This window comes from Eurosta solidaginis, chromosome 1 (assembly GCF_040869045.1).
Source record: "Eurosta solidaginis isolate ZX-2024a chromosome 1, ASM4086904v1, whole genome shotgun sequence".
Lineage (NCBI taxonomy): Eukaryota > Metazoa > Arthropoda > Insecta > Diptera > Tephritidae > Eurosta > Eurosta solidaginis.
The window spans coordinates 251,928,945-251,951,731 of record NC_090319.1 but is presented as its reverse complement, the minus strand read 5'-3'; the positions used below and the strand labels follow the sequence as shown (position 1 = coordinate 251,951,731).

The 22,787-nt window shown below is 36.1% G+C and overlaps 1 protein-coding gene across 6 annotated transcripts in view; it reads right to left on the bottom strand.

Moving 5' to 3' along the window:
• The window catches only part of jumu (jumeau), a 117,576-nt gene that overhangs the window by 45,241 nt on the left and 49,548 nt on the right, over positions 1-22,787 (bottom strand). Inside the window, exon 1 of one of the 6 annotated variants that reach the window (XM_067760361.1) lies at positions 10,698-10,803. The exons of 4 other annotated variants lie outside the window; for them this stretch is intronic. The gene's annotated coding sequence lies outside the window, so the exon portion shown is untranslated. Of the gene's footprint in view, positions 1-10,676; positions 10,804-22,787 lie in introns of those variants that run through there. One more of the 6 variants, XM_067760360.1, reaches the window with a different exon arrangement.

Here is a 22,787-nt window from a genome sequence, read left to right as displayed (position 1 = left end):
GTTTTCGAGATATTCGCAAAAAAGTGTGGGTCTGCTAGGTTAACGTCTGCTAGCTTGACGTTAACCTAGCAGACCCACAACTTAAATTTCATTTTATTTCAAATAAAAAATATATCAAAATTAGGAGCTATTTAGGTGCTTTTTAGGGCCACAAAAGATAATTTAGGTTTTCATTTAGTTTTCGAGATATTCGCAAAAAGGTGTGGGTCTGCTAGGTTAACGTCAAGCTAGCAGACCCATAACTTAAATTTCATTTTATTTTAAATAAAAAATATATCAAAATTAGGAGCTATTTAGGTGCTTTTTAGGGCCACAAAAGATAGTTTAGGTTTTCATTTCGTTTTCGAGATATTCGCAAAAAAGTGTGGGTCTGCTAGGTTAACGTCAATCTAGCAGACCCACAACTTAAATTTCATTTTATTTTAAATAAAAAATATATCAAAATTAGGAGCTATTTAGGTGCTTTTTAGAGCCACAAAAGATAATTTAGGTTTTCATTTCGTTTTCGAGATATTCGCAAAAAGGTGTGGGTCTGCTAGGTTAACGTCAAACTAGCAGACTCACAACTTAAATTTCATTTTATTTTAAATAAAAAATATACCAAAATTAGGAGCTATTTAGGTGCTTTTTAGGGCCACAAAAGATAATTCAGATTTTCATTTCGTTTTCGAGATATTCGCAAAAAAGTGTGGGTCTGCTAGGTTAACGTCAAGCTAGCAGACCCACAACTTAAATTTCATTTTATTTTAAATAAAAAATATACCAAAATAAGGAGCTATTTAGGTGCTTTTTAGGGCCACAAAAGATAATTTAGGTTTTCATTTCGTTTTCGAGATATTCGCAAAAAAGTGTGGGTCTGCTAGGTAAACGTCAAGCTAGCAGACCCACAACTTAAATTTCATTTTATTTTAAATAAAAAATATATCAAAATTAGGAGCTATTTAGGTGCTTTTTAGGGCCACAAAATATAATATAGGTTTTCATTTCGTTTTCGAGATATTCGCAAAAAAGTGTGGGTCTACTAGGTTAACGTCAAGCTAGCGGACCCACAACTTAAATTTCTTTTTATTTTAAATAAAAAATATACCAAAATTAGGAGCTATTTAGGTGCTTTTTAGGGCCACAAAAGATAATTTAGGTTTTCATTTCGTTTTCGAGATATTCGCAAAAAAGTGTGGGTCTGCTAGGTTAACGTCTGCTAGCTTGACGTTAACCTAGCAGACCCACAACTTAAATTTCATTTTATTTCAAATAAAAAATATATCAAAATTAGGAGCTATTTAGGTGCTTTTTAGGGCCACAAAAGATAATTTAGGTTTTCATTTAGTTTTCGAGATATTCGCAAAAAGGTGTGGGTCTGCTAGGTTAACGTCAAGCTAGCAGACCCATAACTTAAATTTCATTTTATTTTAAATAAAAAATATATCAAAATTAGGAGCTATTTAGGTGCTTTTTAGGGCCACAAAAGATAGTTTAGGTTTTCATTTCGTTTTCGAGATATTCGCAAAAAAGTGTGGGTCTGCTAGGTTAACGTCAAGTACTTGTAAAATAAAAATTAAAATTGCCTAGCTTTAAGATTCAATTATTTGAGAATATTCCTAGTGTAGGCTTCAAATGACGAAGAAATATGTATGTACACGACGTCTTTTGCACTTTCACTAGACCATCTGTTAAACCAAAAAAAAAGTAAATAAATCTAAGTTCTCTGCCGGAATTATCTATTGCGAAAGTCACTACTAAACATTATACTACTATACATTTATGAAGGAATGATCGCCAAAGATATACATACAGTGATGGACAAAAGTCTACATACAGGGGGTATATTTCCGCTGGATTCAAAGACTAAAATATGTGTTAATACAGTTATATTTAAAACCTTTTTCTTATCGTAATAAACTTTAAAAAAATCCTTACATAAACATAAAATAGCAAAGTTATGGGGAAAAAACGTAAAAACAACGTGGACCAAAGGCTACATACATTACACAAATAACCTGTTTTAGTAAGAACAACTTCATGTTACACTAACGCCGGGTTTCAGTGCGAGTTTAAACTACAGTTAAAGTTTACTAGAATTTAACCTTGTCACTTTGTTCGATAACATAAATTTTGGTGTTCATCTCAGCTTAAGCGGCCGAAGTGGCAGGGTTAAACTCTAGTCAACTTTAACTGTAGTTTAAACTCGCACTGAAAACCCGTATATAAATAATATTTTTTCTTAGTATTTAAGATAAATCAATAAAATTTAAATCTGGCCTTTGCGGTGCGTATTTGATTGGGTTGTACCATAGTAAAGCAGCCAAATATGCCTTGCGCTTTGGATCGTTATCCTGCTGAAAGATCCACCCTGCACCGAGCTCCAATTCTTCCAACGATGTTTTCGAATTATGTTCCAATAAATACTTGTATCCAAAACGATCCATATTACCCTCAAAAACAATTCTATCAACTTCAGATGTCGCCACAGCGCCCCAAACCACAGCACTGCCATGGTGGCGGATTTACAGTTGATACTGAATTCTTCGGATTGAGTGCAGTATTTCTCTTCCTCCACACTTCGTTCTTCCATCGCTACCGAAAATATTGAAAGTATTTGCCAAAAGTCCATAATCTTTTCACTGTGCGCTCTAGAGAACTCTAAGCGAAGTTTAGGCTTTTCTGCTAGGCATGCTTTTCTGCTGCGAAACCCGTTCTTGTTCAGAGCTCTTTGAACTCTTGGATGGGCACAATGTCTACTTCTTTCAAAATAACGCTGATGTCTCGGCGCAATACTTTGCTAGGACGGCCAATGCTCTTCTTATTTTCGGTATAACGACTATTCAAAGAATTTCACAATGGTCTGTACTGTTGCTCGGCTCAAGTTAACAAGATTTGCAATTTCACCAAATGATTTTTTTTCTTCTCAGCGCTGTACCAAATTTCTTACGTCTAGCGGCAGTGGTTAAATAACTAGCTACAGCCACAGGGTGTACCGAAAAGCCGAGACACAACCCTCTGATGGCCATAGGGTATAACATATAGCTAAATCAGTTGCGATGAATTGTGGACACACATAGAATACATATAATTAGTGTAGAGGTGAAACAAAAACACATATTTCAGTTACATCTGATTATAATGCGTATTGAAATTTGATAGTACACATTTTATGCGCAGCAATTTCAGAGGTGTATTTAAAGTTTGACGCTTAGCAGTCCATATAAAGTTTAAGCGTATAGACGTTTACGTGTAAAAAAAAACACGACTTTTGTTGAAGTTTAAGTGATCAAACCGCAAATATTAGCAAAGCAGCAAACATAAAAAAAGGATTAAACAGTACTTTACAGTTAGTACAACACAGCATATTAGAATACAAGCTAGGTAACTGGTGCTATATGCACACTTTTGTCAAAGCTAATATTGCGTTTTTTCGCCTTAACTTAGTTGTTTTTATGTTCAAGAACAAATTTGTTTTAGGTAAAACGATAAAAAAAGGTTTAAAACGAAATTGCATGTATACATTTTTCCGCAATGTTTATCTTTTCTAAACAACGAAAGTAGGGGGTGTATGTAGTATTATGTGCGTCACTGTAGCTGTGGTTCCGAATTCATATCACCTTTCAGGAAGAACTGATCCACCAAAGCGAAAGGATATTTAGATACGATATAAATGGACGTTTATAAAGAAATAAGACGAAGAGTGTCGAGAAGGATAACATTTTTGGATCGCGAAAGTTACTAATTATATACGATATTTTGGAAATTTGAAAAAGACAAAGAAATTTCTTCTGATGTCATAAAATCTTTCGACAGAAGTGGGCAGAAACCTAGGAAGCCATTTTAGAAGTAAAAGGAGAAACCAGGGCCAATGTCTTGCCAAAGCTGGATTAACAGGAAGCGCCACTAGAACATCAAGTTGTCCAAAAATGCAAAAGAATTCGTGCCCCAAAAACAAAAGCGCGAGAGTATGTTTTTATGCGAGTACAGAAAAATATTGGGTTTTGCCAAACTTTTTTAATATTTGCAAAGAAATCTCTCTTTAGACCACAGAAAAAATTCGTAGGCACCACATTTTTTTACATTTATAAAAATGTTTCAGCAACATTTTTGTTTTCCCGCTGCAACATCACATTTTTCGGACATAGTATTGCTGAGCTTAGCAACGTTAGCTCTCTCATTTTTCATATTCAAAAAGTATACATACATAAACACATATGCTTCTCGTACATTTGTACCATGGCATTTGTACTATGCATCGAACAGTGTTGCCGTTGCTGCATTTATTAAAGTCTAGTTTTAAGCTTAACAAGCATTTTTATGGCAAAAATGCACTGGAAGCGTTTGACAGACCACTGCCGACCTATTCTAGAAAGATGTTTTACTTAAGTATTTTGTTACACTTCTTCATTTAGGAAGAGCCATTCTTGTGAAACAGCACTGAATATGGTTATTGCGGTATGGAAAGAGGACATAACCGACAAGAAAGTTGTGATCTCAGTATTTTTAGACTTAAAACGTGCTTTTGAAACTGTGGATAGAGAGGAACTGCTGAATGTTATGTTTAATAATGATGAGCTGTACGAGCTATACGCAGACATCAACATAGTCCAGCGAATTAAAACGCAGCGGCTGCCCTGGCTAGGCCATGTTATGCGAATGAAAGATGATGCTCCGGCCAAGAAAGTGTTTCTATCGGAACCCACCTATGGAAGCAGAGGTAGAGGGCGGCCCCCACTCCGGTGGAAGGACCAGGTGGAAAACGATTTAAACTCCCTTGGTGTGACCAATTGGCGCCGGTTGGCGGAGCGAAGGAGCGACTGGCGTGCATTGTTGGACGGCCATAACCGTTTAGACGGTTAAGCGCCAATTAAACAAGTAAGTAAGTGTGCTTAATAATGGGATAAGAGGAAAAGCCTTGGAATGGTTCAGAAGCTATTTGAGTAATAGAAAGCAGAAGACGATAATTGGAAATGCAGTTTCACCGGTTGCTGATGTAAATATTGGGCTACCGCAAGGTTCAGTATTAGCGCCGCTATTGTTTACAATATGTATATATTAACGATATTAAAGAATGCTTGAAAAATTGCAATATTCGACTATTTGCGGATGATGCATTGATAACCATCAGTGAAAGAAATGTGGGCTTTGCGGTATCGAAAATGCAAGAAGACTTAGACTCCCTTTACAAATGGCTATGCCATAGAAAGTTGAAAGTGAATGTGGATAAAACCAAATGTAGATATTTTGCAAAAATCAAAGCATTATGGGTGCCAATAACCTAAGCAATATTACTCTGAAGATAAGAAACGTTGAAATTCAGCAAGTAGACAAGATCAAGTATTACAAAATATTAGTGTATCGATCAATTATTGAACCGCACTTTATTTATTGTCCAACAATCCTGCTATTAGCAAATGACACACAAATAAAAAACTGCAGATACAACAAAACAAGGCAATGCGATTAATTTTAAATGGCTATGCCATAGAAAGTTGAAAGTGAATGTGGATAAAACCAAATGTAGATATTTTGCAAAAATCAAAGCATTATGGGTGCCAATAACCTAAGCAATATTACTCTGAAGATAAGAAACGTTGAAATTCAGCAAGTAGACAAGATCAAGTATTACAAAATATTAGTGTATCGATCAATTATTGAACCGCACTTTATTTATTGTCCAACAATCCTGCTATTAGCAAATGACACACAAATAAAAAACTGCAGATACAACAAAACAAGGCAATGCGATTAATTTTAAAATGTTCGCTTAGAACACCAAAAACTACAATGCTAAATATGTTAAACTGGCTCAGTGTAAAACAGTCGATATATTATTTTACATTGAAATTTATACATCATATGAAATTAGGAATAACACCGAATTATCTGAACGGGAGAATACATTTTAATCATGAAATACACTACTACCCGCAATAAACAGTGATGCCTATTATATACCTATGTAAATAAAAAAGTTGCATGAACTAGTGGATAAAAGAAATTTGTTTTTTTGGTAGGCAAGGTAAATTTATGAGTTGAACATTGATAAACTATGTTACTGAAAATTAAAAATTCATTGGAGTATACTACTTTCGTTGTGACTTCACCAAGAGCAATTTTTTTTACTTAAATCGGGTCCTGGGATACTAAATATTTGATAGAATTATATACAATTTTATATATATGTACATATCGCACACTAACTACAAAAGTCACAACTTAAAATTTTCAAAATCGGTTTTTTTGCATAAACCAATTCACAGTACAAATCTCGTAACTGCCCCTTAAATTTCGTTGTCATTATTTTCTTCTTTAACTGGAAATTACCGTTATGCCAGTTTTGGTGTTGATTGAATCGTTTGCGCTCTATCAACTAAAGAGTACTATTTTTAGTTGTGCCAATGTGCTTAAGAACAAGTGAACAGTTTTTTTTACGCATAAAGTGTATTATTTTAAATTCTGACTATCTTGTTGCAAAAAACTTTTAACTTTGTTGTGTATTAATTAAAAATTGTGTCTTTTTATACGTAAATAGTGAGTAAAGTTGTTTGTATTATTGTGAAATATGCCTTTTTTTGATGAAATAATTGTAAATGTACGAGTAGTAAGTTTTCTTAGAAATAGTCATAATTCAAAATTGCTATATATTTTGTCCGTAAACAAATAATTACAACAAAATTTCGTCAATTCATTTTATAATGAAGGTATCCTTCTTTGTAAAACTGGATTTCAGTATAACATTACAGACGTTTTCACATAAACAGTTTTTCTTCTCTCCTGAACATTTACATTTTTTCAAGTTGTGACTCTTTTGTAGTTAGTGTGCGATATGTTCAAGTATCTATTATTTTCGCCAGCTGCTGAGCAGTGTCTGAGCCACTACTCCACTATTAAGTGATATTTGTAAGGTTTTTATACGAGTAAAATGAAACAGCTTTGGCGGGCTACCTAGAATTTTTAGTATTGGATCTAATTGATTGACCAGGGATCGACTGAAAAGCTATTATTTGGCGAGACGAAATCAAAGCAAAGATATCTCTCTTAAATTCATAATTTCACCTTTTCTTCCTATTAGAAGAAGCAATGTTGAGTCCACATGTTCAATATAACGAAAATATAGGTGGAGCACGGATTGAAATCACTTTTAAGTTTGCTTCATTGTGAATTATAGGCTTAACGCTTGGATGATACAGCTACATTTATACAGCCATTTAATATTTCACACTTGCGAAAAGTATACGAAAATTCCTTTATTTGTCCGTTCAGATATAAGCCCTATTTCTGAAAATATAAAATTACTGCATACGAATTCTTGGAATGCAGAAAGTCTTTAGTGGCAAAATTCAATGACTTTTTCTTTTATAATATCATTGTTTGCATTGCAAAAGTTAAAATATAAAAAAAAATGTATGACGGGAAAACGCTGAGTTCTTCGGTTATGCCGCGAAGAGTGTAGTTGTTTAGTTGATAAATGTCGATATTATGAGCTCAGTGTTGGATATTACAGGGTAAATTGATATTTTCTGGAAAGATGAACATTTACAAATATCGAATTACACACTAACTAAATTTCGTGAGGAAAGTAACTTTTTCGGTTATGCCAGGAAGCCATTGATATATGCTCGGTTTTTCAGTGCGAGTTTAAACTCCAGTTAAAGTTGGCTAGAGTTTAACCTTGCCACTTTGATCGATAACATAAAATAATAGTGACAGGGTTAAACTCTAGTCAAATTTAACTGTACTTCGAACTCGCACTGAAAAACCTGGCCTTAATAGTAATTTCAAATCATTCGATAAAATAACACCATGTCTTTTTTAAATAATTTTCACCAAATACAACATGGTAACTCTGACCATCCCCCATAAGCACCAACTAATAACAGACAAAAAAGGAGGAATGTGTTACACGAAAGAAAAAAAAACAGCAGGCAACATAACAGCCACGTGGAGAATAGGTAAGCCGACAAAAGCGAAGGACAGACAATCAACATAACACAAAATACAATAACAACAACCACCACCATAACAGCAAGGTTTCCAGAGTAGTCATTTTTAATGTTTCGCCGCCGTAGGTACACATATTCAATGAATTGATATATTCAAGAGCGCATGGACAGATCTGCCGGTTCCAATCCATGTTTTCTTTCTGTACTGCTTATGGACGTGTATATGTATGTATACGTATAAGCGCAATAAAAGTAGGTACAGTTGCGAACAAAACACATTCACACAGAAGACTCAGTCGCTTTATTTTACAGCAGACCGGTCGGTCGTCAACTTTTGGCTCTGAGCCTGCAGAGCGTAGCGAACAGAAATAGAGTTTCGCTCAAATACATACATATTTGCAATGTTATCTGCTGAGAATATGTACATACATACATACATAAACAAATTTAAAATTTTTTTTTACTATCAACCCGCCGTGTAATTTATTAATTTTAAACCAATTTTTATGATGACTTTAAAATAATAATCAAACCTTTAACATGCAAAAAAAAAGTGCATTTAAATAATTCAAATCACAATATAAATTTACAAAACGATTGTGAATAATTTTTCAAATAGGTATCTACTACGATTTGTTTGAAACTAACAGAAGGTTTTCAGTAGGCACAATTACCCCAGCGGGTTAGGGGATCAGAATATACCCGCGGTAGGTATGCCTGTCGTAAGAGGCGACTAAAATACCAGATTCAAGGGGCTGTGTAGCGCAACCCTTCAGGTTGCCAGCGCAATATATAGCTTCTCCAAACCCAATTGTCAACCTCACCTATCCGCGGCGAATCCTGTTCCACTAACAGACGAGGCTCTGGCGACCCCAGAGGTGAGGGAGGGAATTGGCCTGAAGGTTTAATGTGGTCACATAAATCGTTCCCGAGATGGTCGGGCTAGCACCTTAATGGTGCTGTGGTAACGGAGCGTGGCGGATCTGTATCCGGCAAAGGACCATCACATCGATAACACTCCCCAAAGCCTTCGGGGAGCAACCTCATCGCTACAACAACAACAACAGTAGGCACAATTTGATTAGTTAACCCCCCCCCCCCCCCCCCCAAAAAAAAAAAAACTATAGAATTTGTTATCTCATTCAATTAAGCTTCGCTCGATGTTTGTAAGTGAAGCCATAAGAAACCCTCAAAATATGATGTTTCTTGAGTCGATTTTCTCATTGGACTCAAATACAAGATTGCAGTATTGAAAGCCGTGTTAGAGATGTATGGATGTATTAGAGTGTATGTATGTATTAGAGATGTTGGAGACCACCTCGAAAAATATAAGTTTTTCAAATTTATCAAAGATTGGAAACTGATGTTGCATTTGAACTTGCGAGCTATACATTTCTTACAGGGTATCAAAATATTTTTCAAAGCTTGTTGGGGATATAAAGTCAGTGGGATGCGAAGGTATATGAAATCATTTAAAACCAATCATAATAAACCAGCAACCCTTCCCTGCTTCGCTGTGGTTTAGTCCAAAATACGGTACGGTTTTAAGCCGATTCCGAACGACAGCTGCAAGGCAGATAAATGTTTATTGAAAAGCTTTTCATGTCAGAAATACTTATACTCGGAGTGTTTCTTGAATCACTACCGATGAGCGACTTCGTTTAGAACAACTTTTTTCTGATTGAAACAACTTTTTTCTAAATGTTTATTGGGACTTCAACCCAGGACCATACCGCAGTTAGTCGAAGCACGTGAAATCTAATAAATGAACAAATCTGAAATTATATTTTGTGGAATATGCTTTGCATCTTTACTTTTAAATTTTACACCACTAATCGTCTTAACGTTTTTCTTGCTCTCCCTTTCCCTAACTGTCCGCTACGTTCCTTCCGACTCCTTTCGGTCTTCTCTTCGCCTTTCTACTTTTCCTTTTTTTGTACATTTCTTCCGCTTCCCCTCTTTTTCTTGGTCTTGCTTTCCGCCTTCTTCATTACAGCCCTATCGTTTTCCGGGGGCCCTTTCCCCTTCTCCCTTGCCGCTTCTGTACTTTTCCTGCACCCCACGCCATTCCATTTCGATTCAGTTTCCACTCCTTCATCCTTTTGCCTTTCATGTGCTTGGTCTTTGTCCTCTTCTTGCTGCCTCTTCTCCGCTCTGTTTCAATTTCCGCAAGGAACACTAATTCTGTCCCCTCTCTCTTCTTGTCATCCTAACCCTCCATTCTTTTTTCCGCATCCTCCTTTTCACTTCTTCCACCTTCTTCTCCCTTTCCTTCAATTTATCTCCCTCTTGTTCTCTCCTTCCCTCTACCCTTCTGCCATTCTCTACCTTCCAAATATCCATATAACCACCCACTTTTCCCAAATTTCTTTCAACTTTATATTTATATTGTATACTTTTATATTTCCAGACCTGTAAAAATGCTGGCCTTCCATTACAAAAAGGTTTCTCTTTTCATTTTCACTCTATTTACCTCATTTCTCTCAAACCTCCAAATTGTACGGTTTTCAGACAGGATTCAGGGTTCAGGATTCAAAGTCAAGCCCTTTGAGTATGTCCTACTGAACTTCATCTTAAAATCTGCCACCCTTAAGTATATAGAAGTATAAATTATGGAAAATACTCGAAAACTTCGTACTGCAAAAGAAAAATTTTGTCCTCAAAGCTTCTTAATTATTTTGTTGGCTTTTCCCTAAGACCCTTTTTGCTGAAGATATTTTCATATAATTCAATCTGCAAAAAACTGACCCGATATCAAATTTTATGTACCAATGGAAATTTAGTGTCGGCCAATATTAAGATGACGTTTTGTATTCAAATATCTTGTGAGCGCAATATTTGAACCACCTGTCTTATATGATTTGGATCATTATTATTTTTTGTTTATTATTCGCACGTGCTTCTCCATTGTGTAACTTCTAATGGTGGGCTGCCAACGGCGACTAAATAATACAAAAGAAAAATGTAGCCGCCAACAAAACAATTTTGCAGTCACAGGCACGGTTGCCACGACATTTTTTGTTATTAAAAAAGAACACAAAACATTGAAAAATTACCAATATTTTCTGGTACCCCATTTCGTCCAAAAGCTTGTGTATGTAGATTACAAAAGCAATTTTTGTTTCCCCCAAACCATGGTGGAATAACCAGGTGAAGTAAGCCGTCAATTGTCTCGCTCTAAATTCTTCTTTGTTCTGTCATTCGGCTATCTGAAAATTTCTCACCAATGTCCCCGAAAACGTGTTGTTTTTTTTGCATTTTTCAGGAGTAAAATATAGTAGTTTTAGTACTTTTTTCATCTAAACCAGTAGGTGAATATCGATGGACCTTTTACTTCCGACTCTCAATGTCAAATCAACAGAGCAGATGAACATGTCAATGAATTTTAAGGGATGGAAACACATTTATGGTCGGTGGGGAGGCGGATGGCCTAGAAGGTTTAATGTGGTCATATTTATCTTCCCGAGATGGTCGGGCTAGTACCTTAGTGGTGCTTTGTTACCGGAACGAAAGGACCATCAACATCGATAACACTCCCAAAAACCTTCGGGGAGTGTCTGTATCGTTAATGCAACAACAACAATAACATCTTCTGGTTCTAGGTCGACTGCCGCTGCGCTAGTATATACCCTGACATATTTTGGTAAATAATAACTTCGTAACATAAGTAATACATCATGAATTGAACTGTCCAGTCATTTTACGGCATCTTCTGATTAAGTTTGTTATTTTTATTTGGAAGAGCATATGTTTTACTCCCGACTCTCAACGACAAATCAACAAAGCAGATGAACATGTCGATGAATTTTAAGGGATGGAAACACATTTAAAAGTATTACGATCACTTCCAAGTGTGACTAAAACTTTTCATCAAACCCGAAACCCATTTAAGTGCGCAAAGTTCCTACAGTTCAACTATATAATGGATAACACCTCTCCCACTTATGTCCGGTTTTTCGATAAAAGCTTCAACTGCAGTTGAAGTTGAGGTTAGTTTAGTTTAGACGCATTATTGAATTTTACTACTCATCGCAGTTTAAGTTTTTAATTTTATTCGATGCTTAAAGTAATATAAGTTCGCACTGGTCCTGTGTATCCCTTTTGTATTGGCATTAGGTTGCACTGATATACTGAAAAAACAGTCTGTAATGGCTTTCGTAGCAAGGCATTTGTTTTTCTACTCCTACTTTTCCAAAGCGGGTAAACATTTTACCCTCTTCTGACCGTTGAAAATACATCCCTACCGTTTCAGATAGCTTACATCTTCTATATCTTTTTATTTACTTCACCTGGTGATTCCACCATGCCCCCAAACTTGAAATGGTTTTATTTTGAAACTTGTATTTTCCTTTTTTAATAAAATAAATGTATGCCTGAGCCCGTATCGTGTCTACGAAAAGCAATTTCACTCAAACGATAATTACGAATCTGTCAAATTTTAAAATATTGTCAAAAATTAAATCTTGTCTATGGATCTAAAGATTCCTTTTAGCCACTATTTCACAAATTTCCTTAATCCGATTTAACATTGCAGGGCTATTGGGATTTAAAAAATCATTTCGATCACGGGTCGTATAACACGATACGGACCCGTAAACATATCCCGAGCATTTCTCTACCGCTTCAAGAAATGCATAAGAAATTATGCAGTTTTATAAAGAAAATAAATACTCTGTTGCTTTAGCAGTGGCTAGGTTAGATTAGGTTGAACTGGCCGTTCCATGAGAACCTGTCATATAGACTGAATGAGTCCGCAGTGTTACGAGCCGTTTATTGAACGACCAAACTGAAAATTCCCATCAAAAACCAGGACCTATGTATATTATAAAATAACCCCGCCCTCTTGGCAAATACTAGAAGCTTTCTAGGACCTATGCCACTTACTGCTTCTAGATTTGACAGCTTTATCACTCCTAATAGCTGGAGGTTTAGCGTGGTAAGCGCAGGGTACGAGCACAAAACGTGTTCGCTCGTTTCGTCCTCCAACCCGCACTTCCTACATCTGCTACCACTGACCTAGCCTAGTTTAAAAGCATGTGACGCCAGAAGGCAGTGTCCAGTCAGAATACCCGTCATGAGTCTACAGTCCTCTCTTTTTAATGATAAAAGCAACTTTGTTAGTCTAAGGTTGTAAGACTTTAAACATAATCTTCGACACCTTACAGCCCCACGCTTGGAACCGCGACTTTCCCGCTTGGTCGATCATGTGCACCTCTCACCTTCTCTTAACCTCTATCAGTGGCACGATACCCAACTGGCCAAGCACTTTCTAATGGCCCTATTAACATACCTATTAGGTAACTGCGTCGGTTGATATTTCTCAAGGTTAAGTTTACAATTTGGGGAATATTGAGAAATAGTACACCACAAAGTCTGCAGTATATGGATAGACGCGCTTGCTGTAAGGTTAAGGGTGTGATATTTCTCAAGGTCTTTACCTTGCTAATTGTGGCAAGACGTCACCTCCAATGACATGTTTAAAGAACATATAATTTGTATGGACAGGGATTGTCCCTGGTACAAGGGGCATAAGAATTTTCATTCCTAGCCAAAGACCTGCAGAACTACATCGTCATTAGTACGCGTTTATCCGCCTAAGCAATTTTGGCCGTTTCGCAACAAGTCACACCATCTATCCCTGTTTCACGATAACTGACGCCGATTTGGAGCTCCAAGAGAGGTCAAGTCTTCCTCTAACTGCCTCTCCCAACTCAGTGGAAGTCTCCCTCTTCCTTTGCTTCCAAGCTGCGGTGTCGACTGAAATACTTTCTTAGCCGAAGCGTCTTCGTCCATTTGCATAATATCAAATACGTTAGTATAGAAAGATGTTACATGCGCGAACTTCAGTGTATAACAGCGGAGCGTAACAAAATTCTAGTAGGACACTTTCACCACACCATAAATTTTAACACAATTTTTAACATAATTTAAGCACACAAAATACACTGATTGAAGTGTTAGAGAGTAAAAATAAAATTCTGAATAAAAAATGTACAAATAATTGTTAAATAATAAATACAGACAGTGCTAGTTTAACAAATTCTGCTGTGGTGAGTAGTGGGAGTGTTCTACTACAATTTTGTCAAGTTTGCCTCACACTATTGACCAGGCATGCTTAACCAACGAACCGATATCATTTCGTTACGATAATTAACGTTAATAAACGAAACAAAGTCATTTCGTTTCGTTTATTAACGTTAAGAACGTCAAATTAACCAAATGATTTCGTTTCGTTTTCTACCATATCAAAACGAAATCAAATCGTTTATGTTGATTATTAATTTCAAACTATGCTGGCAAAGCTGATTGATGGCGGAGTCATTAAAGGTGAAAGCATTAGCCAAGCTGATTGCAACTTTTCTCATGAATTTTGACAGTACGAACATTTCTCAGAGTATTTTTGACATTACCACCAACGAATTACACAAACAAACTACATGGAGTTTGTGTGTGTATGTCCGCTCGCTGTTACCATCTTACGGCTTCACCACGGCTATAGCATTGCCAGCACAATTCAAACATAAAGTATCACGTTTTTTGTTAACGTTTTTAACGTTAACGAAAGCTTTTCGTTTCGGTTAAAAACGAGATACAATTTATCTTGGTAATTTTTTTATCGATAATATTTCGAAGTGTTTCAACGGAAACGGTGGAAATTTTTTGATAAACGATTAGCTTAACGTTAAGGTGCATCCCTGCATTGACACATGACCTAGACTGCGAAGCCTTTGGGCTTTTATTCGCTGAACTGTCATTATTTCTGCCTAAAACTCATACAGCTCATCATTATGCCTCCTGCAGAACTACAGGATAATTAAAAAGGATATAGATATTTTCAAATAAAATAACTTCAAGTTTGGATTACAAGGGGAAAAGAAAATAAATTCTTGCACGTTTTGTTGTGATCTTGATACCACACTTTATCTAGCACAAAATTAACAACCCCGTAGTAAAATTATATTAGGGCCCGTATTAAGTGTTACGATCCGTGATCGAAACTAAGTTTTTAAATTACAATAGCTCTGAAATGGTGGATCGGATTAATGGCATATGCGAACTAGCGACAAATAGTACTCGTTAGATCCAAAACTTGTTAAACATTTAAAAAAAATAGTTTGACAGTTGCATAGTTATCGCTTTAGTGAACATGGTTTTCAGTCACTGATCGTAACACGTGATACGGGCCCAGGCCTCTCAATAAACATTAAAGCTTGATATTAGAGATATTTTTATATGGCCAAAAATGCTTTTCTATCCGTGATCGTATAACACGATACGCGCACAGGAAACAAAGAGGGACTATCATCGAAATAGGACCCTGTAACGGTACGGAGGTTAAACCAGAGCTAAAAAATTATCTACATAACCTTTATAAAGATGAGCCTGTATTAATATCATATTATTATTTTGCTAAATGCTGTTTGTTTTAAATAATTAAAAATAAATACAACTTCTCCGCCTGGAGAAAATTTTGACACATTTCATAAAATTCTACAATCCCTTACAAAAATGTTGGTGAAAAAAGTCATTATTTTGCATTAGGTCAAAAGTTATACATGTTTTTGTGACCGCGCTCCTACCTCCAGCGCTAGGCGAGCACGTTCTTTTGATCAGTATAAATCATCCACAAAATTTCACACAATTTCCACACGATGACTCAGCGCGCGGGCATGAAAAAAAAATGTCTGCAAAAATATTTTTGGGAGATCGTCTTTACCTCCAAACCGATTAAAAACCGTATTAATCAATGAAAACTGAGACAATCGATTTTAAAGCGGCCCACTTGAGAAATTTGGACCCATATGTCATTAGTCCGATCCACCATTGAGCTATTGTGATTTAATAAAAAATACATAGTACACGTATGATCAATAACTTATTATAGTTATTATAGTTTGTCAGTTGCATAGTTATCGCTTGAGTGGAGAGTTTTCAGTTACTGCAGCAATTAGAGCTCCTCCACCTCTGCGTACCCCAACCACAACGCAATAATTACGTACAAGTATCTGTCCTAACTTCAAAGGGTTTTTGGCCGATAAATGTGATTTTTGGCTCTATGTGTTGTCTTTTATAACTTGTATAATGTCGTCAGTATTATTTGAAGATGTGTATCCATTTAAGACTCATTTACCTAGATATTTCTACCGACTCACTTACTGCGTTATGATGTGGAACTCCTCATATATTTTCAATACAATTTTAAATTTCACATTTTCATTCAATCGATTTTTTTTCGGTTTACTGTAAAATTATGAAAAAGTTATAGGACTGCACTTATGCTGCCACAAACACAGAAAGTTTGTCTTTTCTTTGTATTTTCTTGATTTCAAATTCAAAACTCATTGCGAGTATCTTCTATTACCAATATAGGATTATTACATTGTATACATACATATATGTATATATGTAGGTATATATATTTCAAAATTGTCAAAGTTTGTCTGTTTTACATTTACCTTGATTTTTTTTAAAAGATTTTTGTAACATGGAGTTGAGTAATGTTTGTGTGTTTGTGCTAATTTTGTCAAGGTTTACAATGGTTACTCTTATGTCAAGTTAACGCATTAGCTCCTGCTGTGTCAAAGAGCATCCAAAAATAATTTTTTTGGAAATAATGGTACTGAGCAGATTTGCACTATAAGCCGACGGCATATGGAGCTTCTCAAAACCAAAATAGCAACATAACAATTTTGTTTGATAAAAAATAGTATCTCATTATAAACGTGAAATTTAGAGCGGCCTTTTGCAACATTTTTTCTCCCCATTCTAATACACATGCAGTAATCGTCTCATCGGTTTCTCTTAATAATTTTAGCTCCGTTAGGATTTTTTTACTTTACTCTTTGCAGCTATTCATAAGAGCTTTGTTAAAAATTACTACATGTTGTTTTTTTGAAATAAAAAATACTGGAGTCAAAGTTTTAGTCCTTGTAATAACACAGTTGCATATATACCTACTATGTATGTATTTACATACATACAGCTAAGGAATCGCAAGGGGGTTGCAACGTTAGCCGTGTTTTTTAACACGCGTATATCCGTTTACGCTTAAACTTTATATTGACTGCTAAGGGACAAACTATAAACACACCTCTGAAATTGCTGCGCATAAATTTTGTCCTACTAAATTTCAATACGCATTATACTCAGATGTAACTGAAATATGTGTCTTTGTTTCACCCTCTACACTAATTCTATGTATTCTATGTGTGTCCACAATTCATCGCAACTGATTCAGCTATATGTTATACCCTATGGCCATCAGAGCGTTGCGTCTCCGCTTTTCGGTACACCCTGTTGCTGTAGCTAGTTGTTTAACCACAGCCGCTAGATGGGTCTCCTAAGCATTATCTAAGCGAAGATAGGCGTTTTTTAACACGCGCAAACGAAACGTATACGCGCGTGTTAAAAAACACGGCTATTTACTCCCGTATTTTTATACTCAGTTGAGCAGAGCTCACAGAGTATATTAACTTTGATCGGATAACGGTGCGTTGTACAGGTATAAAGGAATCGAGATAGATATAGACTTCTATATATCAAAATCATCAGTATCGAAAAAAAATTTGATTGAGCCATGTCCGTCCGTCCGTCCGTCCGTCCGTTAACACGATAACTTGAGTAAATTTTGAGGTAACTTGATGAAATTTGGTACGTAGGTTCCTGGGCACTCATCTCAGATCGCTATTTAAAATGAACGATATCGGACTATAACCACGAACATTTCGAAAAATCGAAAAAGTGCGATAATTCATTACCAAAGACGGATAAAGCGATGAAACTTGGTAGGTGGGTTGAGCTTATGACGCAGAATTGAAAATAAGTAAAATTTTGGACAATGGGCGTGGCACCGCCCACTTTTAAAAGAAGGTAATTTAGAGGTTTTGCAAGCTGTAATGTGGCAGTCGTTGAAGATATCATGATGAAATTTGGCAGGAACGTTACTTGTATTACTATATGTATGCTTAATAAAAATTAGCAAAATCGGAGAACGACCACGCCCACTTAAAAAAAAAAATTTTTTAAAGTGAAATTTTTACAAAAAATTTAATATCTTTACAGTATATAAGTAAATTATGTCAACATTCAACTCCAGTAATGATAAGGTGCAACAAAATACAAAAATAAAAGAAAATTTCAAAATGGGCGTGGCTCCGCCCTTTTTCATTTAATTTGTCTAGGATACTTTTAATGCCATAAGTCGAACAAAAATTTACCAATCCTTTTGAAATTTGGTAGAGGCATAGATTTTATGACGATAACTGTTTTCTGTGAAAATGGACGAAATCGGTTGAAGCCACGCCCAGTTTTTATACATAGTCGTCCGTCTGTCCTTCCGCATGGCCGTTAACACGATAACTAGAGCACAAATCGACATATCTTTACTGAACTTAGTTTACGTACTTATCTGAACGCACTTTATCTTGGTATAAAAAATGAACGAAATCCGACTATGACCACGCTCACTTTTTCGATATCGAAAATTGTGAAAAATGAAAAAAATGCCATAATTCTAGTTTATTGACGCGAAATATAGCTTTAGCAAAAACTTTTGTAAAATGGTTGTGACACCTACCATATTAAGTAGAAGAAAATGAAAAAGTTCTGCAGGGCGAAATAAAAAACCCTTGAAATTTTGGCAGGTATTACATATATAAATAAATTAGCGGTATCCAACAGATGATGTTCTGGGTCACCTTGGTCCACATTTTGGTCGATATCTGGAAAACGCGTTCACATATACAACTACCACCACTCCCTTTTAAAACTCTCATTAATACCTTTAATTTGATACCAATATCGTACAAACACATTCTAGAGTCACCCCTGGTCCACCTTTATGGCGATATCTCGAAAAGGCGTCCACCTATAGAACTAAGCCCCACGCCCTTTAGAAAAACCCATTAACACCTTTCATTTGATACCCATATCGTACAAACATATTCTAGAGTCACCCCTAGTCCACCTTTATGGCGATATCTCGAAAAGGCGACCACCTATACAACTACCACCACTCCCTTTTAAAACCCTCATTAATACCTTTAATTTGATACCCATATCGTACAAACACATTCTAGAGTCACCCCTGGTCCACCTTTATGGTGATATTTCGAAACGGTGTCCACCTATAGAACTAAGGCCCACTCCCTTTTAAAATACTCATTAACACCTTTCGTTTGATACCCATATTGTACAAACGCATTCTAGAGTCACCCCTGGTCCACCTTTATGGCGATATCTCGAAAAAGCGACCACCTATACAACTACCACCACTTCCTTTTAAAACCCTCATTAATACCTTCAATTTGATACCCATATCGTACAAACAAATTCTAGGGTCACTCCTGCTCCACCTTTATGGCGATATCTCGAAACGGCGTCCACCTATGGAACTAAAGCCCACTCCCTTTTAAAATACTCATTAACACCTTTCGTTTGATACCCATATTGTACAAACGCATTCTAGAGTCACCCCTGCTCCACCTTTATGGCGATATCTCGAAAAAGCGACCACCTATACAACTACCACCACTTCCTTTTAAAACCCTCATTAATACCTTTAATTTGATACCCATATCGTACAAACAAATTCTAGAGTCAACCCAGATCCACCTTTATGGCGATATCCCTAAATGGCGTCCACCTATAGAACTATGGCCCACTCCCTCATAAAATACTCTTTAATGCCTTTCATTTGATACACATGTCATACAAACACATTCCAGGGTTTCCCTCGGTTCATTTTCCTACATGGTTATTTTCCCTTATGTTGTCACCATAGCTCTCAACTGAGTATGTAATGTTCGGTTACACCCGAACTTAACCTTCCTTGCTTGTTTTTTATGGTGTGCGTCAAAAAGTAATAAAACAGTTTATATGATAAACATACGTATTTATGTATGTAATCTAAAAATAACAGGACGACCTTGTAGAATATCAACAAAACGCAATTCGATTACTCCCACTCTTTCAGGGTCATTGGTAGGGTAAATGCTAGATGTACTTTCATACAATTTATGTGGATACATATGAAATTATGTACATGTTTTTGCAAAAAATCGAGAGCTCAATTTCGACAGATAAAGATATATGATAAGTTACCTCTCTGAAGTTGGCAAGACAACTTTTACGTGGAAAAAAATTACCTATTGGGAAAATTGCCGTGAATTTGCCGTAATTTAGCCGTGAAACAAAAAAATTTGCCGTGGCCATATTTTAGAAAATACAGGGTGGCACGCTAACTTCACGTGAAGTTAGCGTTCCACCCTCAGAAAACCACCTTAGAGGCCAGCTAGGAAGATAATTCTTGCACACGAATTTGCCGTAAATTTGCCGTAGATAAGTGGCATATTATATAATTTCGAAAAAAAAAAATTTAACTTTTTTTTATGGTGCACCGCCAACTTCACGTGAAGTTAGCGTGCCACTTTTTGAAAACCACCTTAGACACCAGTTAGGAAAATAATTCTTGCACGTGAATTTGCCGTAAATTTGCCGTGAATTATCCGTGAAACAAAAAAATTTCAAATTTTTTTTATAGTGCACCGCCAACTTCACGTGAAGTTAGCGTGCCACCCTCAAAAAACCATCTTAGTGGCCAGATAGGAAAATAATTCTTGCACAAAAATTTGCCGTAAATTTGCCGTAGATAAATGGCATATTTCATAAATTCGAAAAAAAAAATTTCAAATTTTTTTTATGGTGCACCGCCAACTTCACGTGAAGTTAGCGTGCCACCCTCAGAAAACCGCCTTAGAGGCCAGCTAGGAAAATAATTCTTGCACACGAATTTGCCGTAAATTTACCGTAGATAAGTGGCATATTTTATAAATTCGAAAAAAGAAATTTCAAATTTTTTTTATAGTGCACCGCCAACTTCACGTGAAGTTAGCGTGCCACCCTCAGAAAACCATCTTAGTGGCCAGCTAGGAAAATAATTCTTGCACACGAATTTGCCCTAGATAAATGGCATATTTCATAAATTCGAAAAAAAAAATTTTAAATTTTTTTTATGGTGCACCGCCAACTTCACGTGAAGTTAGCGTGCCACCCTCAGAAAACCACCTTAGAGGACAGCTAGGAAAATAATTCTTGCACACAAATTTGCCGTAGATAAATGGCATATTTCATAAATTCGAAAAAAAAAATTTCAAATTTTTTTTATGGTGCACCGCCAACTTCACGTGAAGTTAGCGTGCCACCCTCAGAAAACCGCCTTAGAGGCCAGCTAGGAAAATAATTCTTGCACTCGAATTTGCCGTAAATTTGCCGTAGATAAGTTGCATATTTTATAAATTCGAAAAAAAAAAATTTCAAATTTTTTTTATGGTGCACCGCCAACTTCACGTGAAGTTAGCGTGCCACCCTCAGAAAACCGCCTTAGAGGCCAGCTAGGAAAATAATTCTTGCACACGAATTTGTCGTAAATTTGCCGTAGATAAGTGGCATATTTTATAAATTCGAAAAAAGAAATTTCAAATTTTTTTTATAGTGCACCGCCAACTTCACGTGAAGTTAGCGTGCCACCCTCAGAAAACCATCTTAGTGGCCAGCTAGGAAAATAATTCTTGCACACGAATTTGCCGTAAATTTGCCGTAGATAAATGGCATATTTCATAAATTCGAAAAAAAAAATTTAAAATTTTTTTTATGGTGCACCGCCAACTTCACGTGAAGTTAGCGTGCCACCCTCAGAAAACATCTTAGTGGCCAGCTAGGAAAATAATTCTTGCACACTTTTTTTTTGGAATTATCAAAAAGCTGTAACTAAATTTAGAACCTATTTTATTTTGACTATGCGCCTATATATTTTTATAAAATATGCCACTTACCATACGGTGCACCATACAAAAATTTGAATTTTCTTTTCCGAATTTATAAAATATTCCACTTATCTACGGCAAATTTACGGCAAATTCGTGTGCAAGAATTATTTTCCTAGCTGGCCACTAAGATGGTTTTCTGAGGGTGGCACGATAACTTCACGTGAAGTTGGCGGTGCACTATAAAAAAAATTTGAAATTTCTTTTTTCGAATTTATAAAATATGCCACTTATCTACGGCAAATTTACGACAAATTCGTGTGCAAGAATTATTTTCCTAGCTAGCCTCTAAGGCGATTTTCTGAGGGTGGCACGCTAACTTCACGTGAAGTTGGCGGTGCACCATAAAAAAAATTTGAAATTTCTTTTTTCGAATTTATAAAATATGCCGCTTATCTACGGCAAATTTACGGCAAATTCATGTGCAAGAATTATTTTCTTAGCTGGCCTCTAAGGTGGTTTTCTGAGGGTGGCACGCTAACTTCACGTGAAGTTGGCGGTGCACCATAAAAAAAATTTGAAATTTCTTTTTTCGAATTTATAAAATATGCCGCTTATCTACGGCAAATTTACGGCAAATTCGTGTGCAAGAATTATTTTCTTAGCTGGCCTCTAAGGTGGTTTTCTGAGGGTGACACGCTAACTTCACGTGAAGTTGGCGGTGCACCATAAAAAAAAATTTGAAATTTCTTTTTTCGAATTTATAAAATATGCCGCTTATCTACGGCAAATTTACGGCAAATTCGTATGCAAGAATTATTTTCTTAGCTGGCCTCTAATGTGGTTTTCTGAGGGTGGCACGCTAACTTCACGTGAAGTTGGCGGTGCACTATAAAAAAAAATTTAAATTTCTTTTTTCGAATTTATAAAATATGCCACTTATCTACGGCAAATTCGTGTGCAAGAATTATTTTCTTAGCTGGCCTCTAAGGTGGTTTTCTGAGGGTGGCACGCTAACTTCACGTGAAGTTGACGGTGCACCATAAAAAAAATTTGAAATTTTTTTTTCGAATTTATGAAATATGCCATTTATCTA